The sequence below is a fragment of the Leptopilina heterotoma genome, unplaced genomic scaffold (genome assembly GCF_015476425.1).
Source record: "Leptopilina heterotoma isolate Lh14 unplaced genomic scaffold, ASM1547642v1 Lhet_184, whole genome shotgun sequence".
Classification (NCBI taxonomy): Eukaryota; Metazoa; Arthropoda; class Insecta; order Hymenoptera; family Figitidae; genus Leptopilina; species Leptopilina heterotoma.
In genome coordinates this window covers 31,663-48,006 of record NW_025110903.1, presented here as the reverse complement: position 1 = coordinate 48,006, position 16,344 = coordinate 31,663, and the positions used below count along the sequence as shown (strand labels likewise).

General features: G+C 27.6%; 1 long non-coding RNA gene across 1 annotated transcript; it reads right to left on the bottom strand.

Annotated features, from left to right (window-relative positions):
• Positions 1-1,702: 1,702 nt before the first annotated feature.
• Positions 1,703-3,472, bottom strand: LOC122500416. Its single transcript, XR_006301475.1, has 3 exons — positions 2,742-3,472; positions 2,479-2,668; positions 1,703-1,896 (listed from the first exon to the last, which is right to left on the bottom strand). It is a non-coding gene; the product is annotated as an uncharacterized LOC122500416 (long non-coding RNA).
• Positions 3,473-16,344: the final 12,872 nt, after the last annotated feature.

Here is a 16,344-nt window from a genome sequence, read left to right as displayed (position 1 = left end):
TTAATTATTTTTTAAAAATTTATAATTTATTCTTTAAATTCTAGGGGAGAGTCTCCAGTTGTGAGACGGGTTTTATTTTTGACCCGTAAATTGTAAACGGGTAAACGAAATTGTAAATAAAATACATCCTTCGAAAGGTAACAAAAATACGCAACTTTTATTAAAAGAAAGTATAGTGTTTCGATAAACTCAAAAAATTTTACGTTACATTTTCCAAGCACATCGCTTTTTTCAAAAAAAAAAAATGTCTCCAGTTGTGAGACACTCATTAAAAATTGCTAAAATTTAATAAGTTTAACATAAAATGTTATGATTAGTAGAAATAATTAAATATATTAATAATATATATTATTATATACTAAATAATAATATTTATTCGCCAAAATATGACTATCAAATAAACACAATTAAATAGCTTCAACAAGAGCATTAAAATTGATTTCTTCTGAATCAATTGGCTTTTCCACTTGACATGCCCAAAAATACTAGAAAAAAAATCAAAACAACATTTAAATAGTATGCCTGCAAAGTCGTATTTTTTATGCTGCCCAGATGGGTGTCGACACCGTCTCACAACTGGTAATATGCTGTGTCTCACACCCAGAAATTGGCGCTATTTTGAAAAAGGAAAATTAAATTATCTTCAACCGTAGATTGAAACAATGCAATATTGCATCACAAAATATAAGGAAAACACTAAAAGAAAATGCATTACATTTACCTTTTTCAATTAATTAACTTGGAAAAAAAGTACTTTGCATTTATTGAAAAAACGCTTTTTAGTCTATTATCACACACGGTGTTGGTATTTAACAAAAACAGTTTATATATCCGCTTCGGCGTACACGAAAAAGTTGGCTCATATAAAAAGAAATGTTTTTATATAAACCAGTCGGCTTTTTAATATTGCATGTTAAAAAAAATTGACTGTCTCACAACTGGAGGTGTCTCACAACTGGAGACTCTCCCCAATAATTTTTTATTGTATAATTCTATTTATTAAGTTTCATAAACTTTGTAAAATTTATAATTAATTGTTTAATTCTATAATTTATTCTTATTTATATAATTTTTAGGTTAATAAATAAAATTTTATAAATAATATTAATTCTTCACTGTTTTTCAATTTAAAAATATTTATTGTAATATATACTTACTTTTAAATTTTTTGAAGTTTTCTTTACTCAATCCTTTAAGTATGTAGTAGTAATAGCAGTGACAAATATCAAGAATAATAAATATAAAAAATAAAATGATTGAAAATTAAATTTTAAGCTTTCCTGAAAAAATTTAATTTTTTGAACGATGATGACGATGGTGATAACAATGATGAGAAGCGAATGGAATAAATTATTATTAAAAATTTCTATAGGATATTTTATCATTTTTTTCTTTCATAGATAATTAAAAGACATAATCAAGATTTTTTTACATTATTTATTTATTTTATAAAGTGTATCAAATTGTTTTTTGAAAAAAACTACAATTTCTGAAATATTTACACTTTTTAAAGCAAAAAATTAAACATTTTTAAAGCAAGAAATTAAACATTTTGAAAAACAAAATTATACTTTTTAATATTTAAAAAAAGAAAATTTAAATTTAAAGTTTTATTAAGAAAAACCTTTAAATTTTAAACATTTTTTTTAAATATAACAAATTCAAAATTTTTAAAGCATTTTTTTAAAAATAAATATGTTGTTCTCTTTTACAAGACGAGTGGTGATTCCACCGTTGATAGTAATGATATTTATATCATAAAGATCACTTCCAACATTACTCATATTATAAACTGTGATCGCATTATTACATATTTCCAACATAGAATTTCGTTCCATGCAGTAAATCCACTCCACCGGAATTTTAATGTTGTGTGCAATGCGTATATACTCCGATCTGAAACAAAGTAACAAAATATTTCTTTGAAATTTATTCCAAAAACTTTTATTTTTAAAAATGATTGAATATTTGACCAATTAATCTTTGTGCAAAGCAAATGAAAAAATTCTTTAAAAAATTGATAAATGTTCTTTTTTTAATTTTTTTCTACATTAGAAAAACAAACAAAGTTCAAATATGGACAAACTTTTTTTGTTTTTAAACAAAAAAAAAGAAAATTTTGTTAAAATTTTTTGTTTTTAAACAAAAAAATTGAAAATTTTGTTAAAAAGTTCAGAAAAAATAATTGAAAATTTTGTTAAAAAGTTCAAAAGAAATATCCTTGTTTTAATTATTTTGCTTCCTCATAAAGGAAGCCTTATAGTGATGTCGATTTCCGAATTTTTTAGAACCAATTATTTTTACAAATTTTCAAGTGTAGTATACATATATATAGCCTTATAGTGATGTCGATTTCCGAATTTTTTAGAACCAATTATTTTTACAAATTTTCAAGTGTAGTATACATAATTCGTCGAGAGGAACAAATGTCCGGATGTATGTGTGTGTGTATGTATTGTTACGTGAAAAGTAACTTACCTCTTAACATTTGTTATCCTCGTTTTAAATAAGAAATTCCGAAGAAATCTTATTTGGGAATGAGGAAAAAGAATCAATGAATAAAAGTTAAGAATTAGTTAAAATGAAATTTATTATAAAATAGTATATAATGATTTCTTGAAGTTCTTTATTTGTATGTTGCCGAGAGAAGACCAGTTCCAATAAACACCTTTAACAAATAGGCGTTTATTAGATATAGAAATTGTATCGAAAGAATATGATGAAAAGATTTAGTTAATTACCTTTATTGCTTCTTTGTGAAGTTGAAAACCCGTTCTCCGCTCGTGCGTCCACAGTCAGTTCAGATGCACCGCCTTTCCAATTTTTACTGCTTGGAGATTTGACAACGGGTTGGTCTCACACGAGATGGGTATTACTTAGACTGGGATAATCGTAGGTAACGAGTAAAGATTCGCACTGACTACTGGTACAGAGATGATGTCGATCGGTTTGATTTAAATTAGATACTGACTGGATGCTGACTAGATACTGACTTTTGGATCCAAATTTAGGGCCTTATATACCCAGATCACATCCGTGTATCGACGTAATAGGGTTGTAAAAAGATTGCTCATCGATGGGTGTTTGTCAAGTTTGCTTGGTAACAGGTCTGGTCTAAGGTTACTTAGAGGTCACACACGTGGCATGTGACACCTCCCCTCTTAATTCAATCGCACAATTGAAAATTTGCGATTGAAGCTTCGGCAGAAGATTTGTCTAAAATTCTCGATATCGTAATACATAAGGTTAACTTTCTTTTAAATCGTAGAATCGTAGAAAAAGAATTTCAAGAAAACATTATTCTTGTGTTCATTGTGAAGAACAAAATATTTTAGTAAATCGTAGTACAATATGTTTGTTTAACATTATTGAGTAAAATCGTTTTAACATTATTTGTTAATTGAAAAAGTTTTGAGTAAGTCATAGAAAAATTTTGCATAAATCGTAGAACATTTTTGAAAAACTGTGTAAATTGAAGAACAATGATCGTAGAAAAAGAAAAATTTTGTTTAAATCATAGAACAATTTTTGAAAACATTTTGTATAAAAAGAAAAATTTTGTTTAAATCGTAGAAAAAATTTTTTGTTTTTTTTTTTTGAAATAATTTTGTATAAATCGTAGAAAAAGAAAAATTTAGTTTAAATCGTAGAACAATTTTTGAAAAATTTTTGTTTAAATCATAGGACAATTTTTGAAAAAATATTTTGTGTAAAATAAAGTTGTTTAGTAATTGTTAATTAAAAATAATTTGTTTAATAATATTTGTTAATATTTTTAAATTGTTCGTAGAACATTATTTGTTGTACATTATTCTTTTTTTTATTTTAATTATTCAAAGTACATGATTATTTGTTAATATTTTGCAAAAAGTTTTAAAATTATTCGTGGTCTATTATTTGTCATTGAGTTGTACAATAATATAATTGTTCAATGTACATAGTTTATATTAAATGATTGAACATAATTTTTTTATATTTTATACATTATTTTTATTATTAGTCGTAGGAAACTAAGTATTGAAATCAAATCGTTAAATATTATCTGTTAATAACTCATAGAGCATAATTGCTTCACAGTGATTGAGTAAGATTTATTTAATATTAATTGTTCATATTTCTTGTTAAAATATTTATCAAATTGTAGAAAAGATTTTAAAAAATAGAAGGTTTATATATAATTTTTCCTTCTTTTTTTTTTATTTCATAAAGTCACTATTATAAGATTATTCGTAAAGAATAGTGAGTTTATGATTTTAATTAATTATCCTTTATGTATATATATTTTTTGTTTTGTTATTTATTTAATATGTACTTATTATTTTTGTTTATCTAATGTTAAATTGAGAATAAATTGTTTTCTTCCCAAACTATATCTTGTAGTATTACCCTTAATTCGATGTAACATTGCCTACAAAATAATGATCTTCTTACTACTTTGTATAATACTTCTTTGCATCTAAAGCAATCTAGGCTTATATTTGCACATGCTATTAAATGATCGTCTTGTCTCATCTCTAATTCATTGTCGAATAGCGGATAACAATCTTCGCAATATATTAACCCTTGTTGTTTGATAAATGTGTTTTTGGTTGTGATTTTTCTACAACATATATGTCGTATTAGTTCGTTATATAGTCTGTCTTGAAAAGCTGATCTAATAGGAGCTAATGTTTCGCTTTCATAAAAAGTTTGGTTTTCTGGAACCATTTTTTTTTTAATCAATGCTTTTCGAAGAATAGTTTAAAAAAAAATTTATATATAAGCAAAAAAAATTTATTTTTTTATAACTTTCTTTAAAAGATTTAAACATATATTATTGATATTTTTATTGAATTCTGAATAGCGCTATAATTATTTCTGTTAAAAGTGTTATTAAGGTTATATATGTTATTTCTGAAAAATTTTTTTATATTGTTTAAATGTTGTATTTGAAATTTTTGGAAATTCTGGTATATAATTAATTATTAAAGATTTTGTTAGGTTATTTGGAATGTTAAGAGAATTTAATAAAAGTGGCTTATCTTCTAATTTATTACTTTGAATATTTAATTGTCTTTTATATGTTATTTTATATAAGGGATTTATTTTTAAGAATCTTCTTCTTGTAAGATATAAGGAATATAATTTGACATAATAAATGGATTTGTTTTTACTAAAGGAATTTACTAAATCCATGTATTATGTTTTTCTTTATACAATCGTTTTATCAATTTCAAAATTTATTTAATAATTGCATCTCTTGCTACTTGTAGATAAGAACATCAAAAAATTAAAAACATTTATTCTTGTTATTAAATTTTAGTTTTGCAGCATTATTAAACAAAAAATTTGTAATTATTTTTATTTCTTTCTGTTTTTATTTGTTTAACTATAGAAATTGTAAATTTAAAAAAAAATTTAGTTTGATAAAAATTTTAATCTTTTATTTACAAAATATCTGTGTAAATCTAGAGGAAGGTATTTTTAATACAGAAAATGACTTTGCAAAGAATTTTTTAAAGAATATTGGATCCCATAATCATTTGGAAATATGAATTAGTTTTAGATATGAGTTTGTATTTCATGTGAATCTCAGAAAAGATAAATTTATCGGTAATTATCATTTTCAAAATACATTCCTCCGAGGTGAGGAATATGGGTGTTGCTAAATAAGGATTGGGAAAAATAGAAAAAATATATGATTAGTACTCCTGTTGAAAATATATGTTCTGCTTCTCAGATCTGAAACGAGAAAAAATTATATTAGATAATTGTTTTATATTTGTTAAGTTAAGAATTAATTTTTGATTTCTTTAATCTATTAATATGAACTATTAATGGTTTTCCCTTAAAGTTAATTTTTACATTACCTTTTCCTAATATTTCTAAAATTTCATAAGGACCTGAGTATTGGTTTGCTAGTTTTTTAATTTTTCCTCCGTTTAATAAAAATACAAAGTCTCCATTTTTTATTTCTAGGGGATTAATTTTTCTATCATGATAAAATTTCGATTTTTCTTTTGCTGAAATTAAATTTTCCCTTGCTTGTGCTCTCATTTCGTGTAATTGTGTAACAAAGGTAGTTAAATATTCATCGTATGTTTGTAATTTTTCGTTTTGAGAAGGAGGTTCGCTAGAGGGTTCACGAGCTAATTTTCCAAAAACAAGTTCGTATGGTGTGCATTTTGTTCCTTCGTGTATGCTAGTATTGTAAGAAAACATTGCTAATTCTAACCAATCGTCCCATTCAGAATTTTTCTCAATAAATTGTTTTAAGTATTCTGCTAAAACATGATGCGAACGTTCGAGTGATCCGTTAGATTGAGGGTGAAAAGCTGTTGTACGAAATTGTTTAATTCTAAAACGTTTTGCTAATCTTTTTAATAAATTGCTCAAAAAGTCTCTTCCCTGGTCTGTTAGTACGCCTTTAGGTGAACCGAATATGCAAATGAATTTTTTCACGAATGCGTCTGCTATTGTAGCAGCTTGATGATTAGGTAAAGGGATTGCTAAAGAGTATTTTGTGAAGTTATCTTGAATTGTTAAAATGTACGTGTTGCCAGATTTAGTTGGAGGGTTAAAAGGTCCTACAATATCCATAGAAATTTTTTCAAAAGCAGTTGTAGGTGTGTCTGTGATAATCATTGGATTTTTAGTTTTTACGCGAACTAATTTCTTTAATTGACATTGTAAACATCCGTTTATGTATTTTTGAATATCTGTTTTTAAATTTTCCCAATAATATTTTTGACGAATTCTAGCTAAAGTTTTTGTTACTCCCTTATGGCCTCCGATTGCCGATGAATGATTTTCTTCTAATATCTGTTGTCTAATTTCTTTGTTAGGGTATTGCGTAATCCCATTACAAATTATAAATTTTGTTTTAGATTTTGAAAAAATATCTTGAATTAAAATTTTAATTTCTTCCCAAGGAATGTGATTAATTTGAGATGTTTTTGCTATACTAATACTGCGAATGTTTAGTTTATCACTAATTGAAAGTAAAGAGTTAAAACATGATTTGATTGTATTTAGAGTATCAGTTAAGTTTTCTTTGACATTTTCTTGAATTGGAAGTGCAAAATGATAATATTTTCCCTTTTTAAATTCTTTTACTAAACCTTTTTGTAAATTATTAAATTTGGGTAGAATTGATTTTTTTGTTAAACTTTTAGATCCATTGTCGAGAGGGGTACCGTTAGTACTTACAAAATATAAATAATTGTCTTTTCGCATTGTTAATTGGTCACGACATTCTATCAAAATTTTATTACTCGTAGATTGTTTTTCTTGAATAGGAGGTGCTTGAGAAATTTCTTCTTTTCTTCTTAGATTACGTCCTTTGTCTTCGTTATTTTCTTCAATTTCACTTTCTTCTTCTTCAAAAATTTCTTCATTAAGGGGATTTTTAATTGTGTCGTCATCTTCTTCTTTATGAGATTCTTCATCGAGGGATTCTTTGAATATGTCGTCATCTTCTTCTGAACTATCATCTTCTGTGGATGAAAAGTAATTTTCATTGTCTTCATTTGGTTTTTCTTGAATTACGATTTTGTTTTTCTTCTTCCCCTTTGTCTTTTAAGTCGTTTATTTCTTCTTAATTCATCGAAGTATTCTGGATCAGTTTCTTCTTCAGCTTCTGAGATTGGCTTCTTGTCTTTCCTCGGCCTTCCTCTTCTTTTGGTACCAACCTTGTCTTCTTGTATGGGAAGTTTATTTTTTAATTTTTTTGGACGACCTCTTGATCTCTTGATAATGGGCTGCAATATTTCTTCTACGTTTTCCGTAAGTTTTTCTTGAATTCCCCTTTCTTCTAATTTTCGTTGTGCCCTAGTGAGAATGGTTTTCCATTGCGTTTTCGTAAGTATTGGGTCAAGCAAAGAAGTTAATAAGAGTAATAATGTAGACGTATTATTATCACTATCGCGAATATTTTCACTTGATTTTTTATTATCCACGAATGTTAAAAATGTATCATCGTCGAGCACCTTTTGATTCCTAAATAATTCTTCTTCGTTAGGAATTGGATTTCTTGAAAGAGCGTCTGCATTGACGTTCATTTTACCTGCCTTGTACACTACTTCATAGTTATATTCTGCTAATTTTAATCTCCAACGCGAAACACGTGAACAAGGATCCTTCGAATTTTGGAACCATACTAATGGTTTATGATCAGTTACTAAAGTAAATTTTCTACCGTATAAATATGGTCGAAAATGAGATACGCAAAAAATAATAGCTAATGCTTCCTTCTCGTATGTGTCATATTTCTTTTCCGTATCGCTTAAGCTTCGAGATGCATATGCAATAGGCTTGTCTTTTCCTATTTTCCCTTGTGAAAGTATTCCTCCAATCGCGTAACCTGATGCGTCTGTTGTAAGCACGAAGGGTTGGGAAAAATCTGGTCTTTGTAAAAGAGGTTCTTCGCATAAATGTTGTTTTAATGTGTCAAAAGCTAATTGTTGTTTGTCTGACCAAATAAAAGGTGTATCCTTTTTTAAAAGTTGGTTTAGTGGATGTGCAATTTTAGAAAAATTTTCAATAAATCTTCTATAATATCCTGCTAATCCTAAAAATTGTTTAATGTTCTTTGTTGTTTTCGGTATAGGAAAATTTTTAACCGCAATAATTTTCCTTGGATCGGGTCGAACACCATTTTTATCAATAATGTGTCCTAAATATCCTACTTCCGGTCGTAAGAATTCGCATTTGTCTGGTTGTAAATGAAGATTTGCGTTTCTAAGTCGTTCAGCTAAATTATTAAATTTTCTTTCATGTTCTTCGAGTGTGTCTGCGTAAATAACAATGTCATCAAGGTAAACAAAAAGTTCTGTTCCAATTAGTCCAGTTAATGTTAAGTCCATAAGTCTTTGGAATGTCGCGGGTGCTGTTTTTAAACCAAATGGCATTCTATCAAATTCATAATGACCATGAGGTGTTGAAAAAGCTGTCTTGTGTGAGTCATTGGGATTCATTCTAATATGATGAAATCCGGTTGCTAGGTCGAAGACAGAAAAGTATTTTGCGGAAGAAATTGAGTCAAGTATATCATTTATATGAGGTAATGGATATGAGTCACCTATAGTTTTTTCGTTTAATTTTCGAAAATCTAATACCATTCGCCATTTTAAATTTCCGCTTGAGTCAGGTTTTTTAGGTACGATCCATACCGGTGTGTTATAAGGTGATTGAGAAGGTTTAATTATTTTATTTTTTAAAAGTTCATTTACTTGTTTAGTTATTTCGTCTTTGTGAATTTGAGGAAAACGGTATTGTCTTGAAAATATTGGGCAGTCATCTGTAGTTGGTATTGAATGTCTTAAAATATTAGTTGCTTCTAAAGGTTCTCCAGGCATTTGAAATCTGTCAGCGTTATTTTTTATAAGATTTTCTACATGATCGTATTCGTCTTGGTTTAAATGGTCTAAACGAAGAAGTCGTTTTATTTCTTCTATTCTGTCTTCAATTGTCATTTTATTAAAAGTACAAAAATTTTCTGATATTAAAAAATTATTTAGTAAATTATTAGTCATGTCATTGTTATCAAATTTTTGAGTTTGTGTGATAGATGTATAAGGGTTGATTTCTTCAAAATCTTCTAATTTAATTGTAGGAATTGAAATAGTTACTGAAGTTTCATTAGTGTTTGCAAATTTTAAAAATGTTTTATTATCGTAATTTTTTACTACTGCGTCTCCGGCATAAATTCCTGAACCTAAATTCAATCTTGGTATGTAACCTTCATTTTTATTAGTTTCGTCAAGAAAAACTGTAGTTGTTATTATCGTTCGTGCTGGTATTGTTAAAATTTTTGTGGAAACAAAAGGATAAAGATTATTATCTATCTCTAAACATTTTGAAGTGTAATTAATGTTTACGTTGTTGTCTCGAAAAAATTCTGTCCCTAAAACACCGTCTTCGTCTACTGGGACTGCATCTGGGATAATATTAAATATTGTTTGATGACCAAAAATATTTAATTTTATTTGCCCTAAAGTGTAAAGAGGTAAATCATTTATTCCGATTAATTTTAAAATATTTTCTGTGTCAATTGGAATTCTTGGATCAATTGCTTTTAATTTTAATAAATTTCTTCCAGCTCCAGTATCTATCATCATTCGAGCTGGAAATTTTAAACCGTCGGCAGAGATAATAATTGAGGGAATTGTATTTGTTTGCGAATTGTTTAAAGTAATTTGTTCTTTTGAAACGGGTGTTTTTAAATTTATTCTACCCTCAGTCCACCCTTGCTGGGGGTTGAATTCAAGTTTCCCGAAAAATGAGGTTGTAGTTCTTGTGATTTTTGAATATGGTGTGATTGAGATTCTGATTGTTGTTTAGAATATTGTTGTTTGTTGTATGATTCTTCTCTTCTAGGAGGTCTAATTTTACATTCATTAATATAATGACCTGATTTTTTACAATAATTGCAAGTTATATCTTTTTTGAAAAATCTCTGATTATTATTATTATTATAGTTTTTATTATTATAATTATTATTATTATAATCGTTATTGTTATTGTATCGTGAAGTTTGAAAGTTTCTAGAAAGTTTATTCATAAAATTGTTAGAGTTATTATTTTTATTTCTGTAAAAATTGTTACCATTGTTAAAGGGATTTCTATTTTTTGAGAAATTTTGATTATAAAAATAGGGTTTTGAAAATCCTTGTGTTTGTCTTGGTGGACTGTATGTTTTATTTTGTTGTTTTGAAAAGAAACAGTTTTCTGTTTTATGATTTCGTCTCTTACAAATTGAGCAAGGTAAATCAGAATCTTGTAAGGAGTGTATTTTTATAGCTTTATGATCCTCATTAATTTTGCTTTTTCGAAGATCTGAACTAGCACTTAAATTCCTTTCTATATCAATCGCGTCGTTTACTATCTCTCGGAATGTGGGTTTTTCTTTCATACGAATTTCTATTTCGGGTCTTAATCCGCGCACAAAGCAATGCTTCACGTCTTTTTCTAGATTTTCTTTAAAAACATCGTTAACTGCATTGTTATTACCTAACCTGTGAACATCTTCAATTTTATCGGCAATTTCTTTTATTCGCGCAGCATAAGATGTAATATTTTCCTTTTCCCACATATATATATTTCCTAATTCTCCCTGTAATTGGTACACTGTTTTAGCTGGCAAATATACGCGTTTCAATTTATTTATTAATTCGCCTACATTTGCTATTTGAGTTCCGTAAATACATTTTCGCGCATCCCCACTTAATTTTGCCCTTAATAATTTTGCTAAATTATTTCGAGCTACTCCTTCTGGAAGCATTTGTTCTGCTTCTAAACACCCTTCAATAAAATGTGAAATTGGAATGTTAGTCCCGTCAAACAAAGGAACTATTTCTAAAGCGTCACGTAAAGATACTTGTTGATTTGTTGGTAGAGCCATTTCGTTATTTTCTGTTAAATTTTCACTATCACTGTTCTCGTCGTGACTGTTTTCGTCGTCACTATCGTGTGTGCTAATTATGGAATTTTCGAGTCTTTGTTTAAAATTATTTCGTAATGTAGAATTTAAAGAACCGTTATTTTCTAAAATTGTATTGTCACTTTCTTCGTCAGTTTTGAAAGAATTGTTATCAAATAATGAATGACAAATTCCTGAATCTAATTCGGATTTGCAAAAAGGGTTTGGATTTTCGTTAGAGTATCTAGGTGTACCAGTAGCTAAAGGTTTAAAATAGGGAATTCCTGGGTTAAGTTTTAAAGTAGGGTTTTCTTTGATTTTTGATCGAGTTGTATGTTTATCTTGTGTAATATTTTCCTTAGAAGTAGACATTAATTTTTAAAAGAAATGATTTAATCATTGGAATTGATTCTCTCTCGGTTTGTGTTTCAATTTTTTATTAAATTTTAGAATTGTTAAAAATAAGAGTTAAAAATTGATTTTAAATGTTTCAAATTTTAATAGAAAATTTTAGAATTGTTAAAAACATGTATATTTTTTATATCTCAAAATAAATTTTTGGAAAAAATAAGAATTAGAAAAAATAATATCATTGATTCTTTATGGCTTTCCCGGCCGATGCACCAAGAAAAGAGGGTATGTTACGTGAAAAGTAACTTACCTCTTAACATTTGTTATCCTCGTTTTAAATAAGAAATTCCGAAGAAATCTTATTTGGGAATGAGGAAAAAGAATCAATGAATAAAAGTTAAGAATTAGTTAAAATGAAATTTATTATAAAATAGTATATAATGATTTCTTGAAGTTCTTTATTTGTATGTTGCCGAGAGAAGACCAGTTCCAATAAACACCTTTAACAAATAGGCGTTTATTAGATATAGAAATTGTATCGAAAGAATATGATGAAAAGATTTAGTTAATTACCTTTATTGCTTCTTTGTGAAGTTGAAAACCCGTTCTCCGCTCGTGCGTCCACAGTCAGTTCAGATGCACCGCCTTTCCAATTTTTACTGCTTGGAGATTTGACAACGGGTTGGTCTCACACGAGATGGGTATTACTTAGACTGGGATAATCGTAGGTAACGAGTAAAGATTCGCACTGACTACTGGTACAGAGATGATGTCGATCGGTTTGATTTAAATTAGATACTGACTGGATGCTGACTAGATACTGACTTTTGGATCCAAATTTAGGGCCTTATATACCCAGATCACATCCGTGTATCGACGTAATAGGGTTGTAAAAAGATTGCTCATCGATGGGTGTTTGTCAAGTTTGCTTGGTAACAGGTCTGGTCTAAGGTTACTTAGAGGTCACACACGTGGCATGTGACAGTATGTATGTGTGTGTATGTCACCGATTCTTGTGGACAAATTTTCTCTTACACGTCTTGACGGATTTTGATAAAATTTTGTAGGTGTATTACGGTCACGAATACCAAAAATCAGACAAAAGGATTTTCAAAAATATCTAAAAAAAAAATTTTTTCAAAAATTTTTTAATTTTTGAAAAAATTAATTTTTGGATTTTTTGAAATAACTTTTTTCTATATTAAAATTCTTATTAATTCTTGTCAAAATTGCATTCCTGACATAAAAACGAATCGATTCATGTATATAAAGTATATAGTTTATCAAAATTTATAGAATTAATAAATATTTTAAATTTTCACAAAAAATTGAAATTTTGTATTTTTTGACATTTTATCTTAACACTTTAAAATAATTATTCTAAAATAAAAAATTAAACAATTGGTATATATTATATTGAGGAAGCTTAATGATATTTATATTAAAAAACTTTAAAATTTATTCCAAAAACTTTTATTTTCAAAAATGATTGAATATGAAGGACCATGTCCTGTGGAGTGTCAAAAATTATTGAAATTAATTTTTCTACATTAAAAAACACTTTCTTTTAACAAAAACAAAATCAAAAAAATAATTCATTAAAATCGAGAAATTTTTTTTTAAAAATTGAGAAATATTCTTTCTTTATTTTTTACATTAAAAAACAAAGTATTAACACAACTACTTTCATTTTTTAACACAAAATCAAAAAGCTTTTTTTTAAAAAATTGAAAAAAATATTTTTTTGTTTTTAATTGAATCATGAATTTTGTAAAAGGTTTAACTCCAAAAATCGTAAGAGTCATTTTCGCTGCCTATTGTTATGTAAAAATGAAACTTACGGTTTTTAGAGTTAATAATTTTTTAAAAAATAACTATTTTTTAACAAAATAAAAGTGAAAAGATATTTGCATAGTTATTTTCAATTAAACTTACTCGTTAAATACGGGTGATGTTGATCGTCCTGCTGCTGCCGCCATTTTTCTATCCTTCAGTTTTTTCTGTCTTGAACCTAACATAATTTTTAAAATTTTTAGTCAAGTGATTTGGTTATTTTAGTATAAAAGTTGTGAACGTAAATTATTTTTAAAATTTAATTCTTACATAGTGAAAAATATTTTTCAACATTATTTACACAGATATCAAACTAAAAAAAACTTGTTCTATAAATTGATCATTTTCTTTAAAAAAGGAAAAATCTCTATTAAAGTTAAAGATTAAATTTTGTTCCACAGCTATAAAATAAGAAAATTAAAATTTTTTAAACACTTAAACACACAGATCCCAACCTTTAAAAACTTGTTATGTAATTTTAACACATATTTTATTTTTGAAAAATATTGAATCGAAAAATTAATTAAAATTTTTTTAAAGGAAAACAGAACTCACTACACTATTAACAATTTAAAAATGAAATTTCGTTTCACAACTCCAAAACAAGCAAATTTTAATTAATTTAATAATTAAATTAATTAAATATTTAATTAAAATATATTTCAATGAATGTTAACTTTAAAGAATTTTAAAATCACCTTTTCAGTATCTTAGCTGGTGTTGAACTGGTGCAAAGTGGGTGCTCTTCTGATTGAGTGGGGTAACCTCCCCCAATATGCCTTTGTCTTGTTGACAAATTTTAACGAATCTCGATCGAGGCTAAGATCTGATGATTCTCCCACCATCAAATTCCGAAGTCCAGGATGGGAGGTTATTTTGACTTTAATGTTTTGAGAATCTTCGACAATGTGGAGCCACTTCAAATAAACTATGTATTGAGTTACAAATTTTTATCTTCTATATAGCCCCATGGAAGCGTATTAGGTGAATTCGGTAGAAGTTGTCGCTTATCATCCATCCAACTCAATATGTTTTGTCTGACAGTGTGAACTTTATGTTTCCGGCTTTGAATTAGGAATTGAGTTTTAATCAAATTCTCTTGACAATTTAAAGAATGTTTATAATCTTCAAATCTAATAGTTTTCAAAGTCCCTTTTTTAACACCTTTTGCCTTTTTTTCACTAGGTTTTCCTCAAAAATTTTAAATGTATTTAGTTTTGAACGCAATCCTACAAACTCCTCCATTATTTTCCCACAGCATTCATCCTTCATTAACCCCAAAACTTTTTTATTACAAAGAGGCATTCCAAAGATATTATTTGGAGGATAATCTGATGTATCAAATTTTACTATGTCTCTTTTCATGTGTTGATAAAAGTCGGAGTCTTTAATTTCATAAATTAAACTATCGGTATCGGTATAGAGTAATTTTGCCTTCTCATTAAAATTTTTTTTATATAATTATAATGAAAATCATAAGTTATAATTTTCGATACATCCAAAACTGTTAAACCAGTATAAATTGGTTTATTAAATGTTATTTTTAATCTGTTCATTTTAATGATAACCATATCCTCCTCAAATATGGTGCAGCTATGAAAATTCGGTTTACCTATGAGTGACCTTGCACCGTAGCGCCCTTCCCATTTCGTTACCAATCGAACGTCCTTGTATTTTCGAACGTTCTCCATGGTCTTGCCAAAAACCGAATTGTTCATTAATTTATAAAAACTCTTCTCAAACTCATTTGAGGATTTTTTTCGCATTTCCGTATTCAAATCAATGTAGCTCTTTAGCCAAGGCATTTGTTTAAATTCTAAAACTCTATTAATTTTTGATAATTTCATACCTAAAGATAAATACAATTTTAAATTTCTATAGTGAACAACATAATTTTTCTTTGGATAAAGAGTTGTCATCAATTTGGTGATTTTGCACTTTGAGTAAGGTGGTACAAAGTGCTCTGGACACAAAGGTAAATCCTTATGAAAATTATGCAATTCAATAGGATATTCTAAATCGACTTCGAGAATATAACCAACAGGTGAATCGTCGGGTACATTCATGTAGTCAATTTTATAAATATCCTTTACCCATTGAAAATTTTCATACGGTAAAAATTTAGACATTGCTGCACCATATTGGTTATTAATGTCAAAATACATAATATAGGTTTGTTGTTCAAAGGAATTAAATTTCGAACCCATATATCTATTATTGGCTTTCGAATGTATATTAGAACATTGTGAGACACCACCCCTTATACCTGATTCGATAAATAGCAACATTTCTGGATCGATTAATAATTCTAGTTTAATATCTGTATATTTTAACATTGCGTCAAAAGCAAGTCCTGGTGCAGTGTAGTAGTGTAAGGAATCTAGTTTATAAGTAGACATGCAAGTTTTTCGAAAATTTTCAAAAATATCTGCAAGAAGAAGAACATCAGTTTTCAGATAAAGATCTGAATATTTCCCTAAATTTTTTAAATCAAATGTTTCCCATACGTTTTGTGCGTGAAGGTAGTCTTCATCAGAAATCGTTTCGTTGTTCAATTTTGAGAAAAATGCCTCTTTTGGAGGAAGAATCTCTTCATCTAATTTGGCCATGCGTCAATGTATTCGTATGGGAATACACCTTTTCTCGTCAATAATTTAAATTCATCTTCATTATTACAGTGTTCTTTTGTAATTCGTTTGTCATTGTCAGTCAAATATGATGCTAATTTTTCCAAGCTACTTGCCATGAAGCGAAAAGAATCA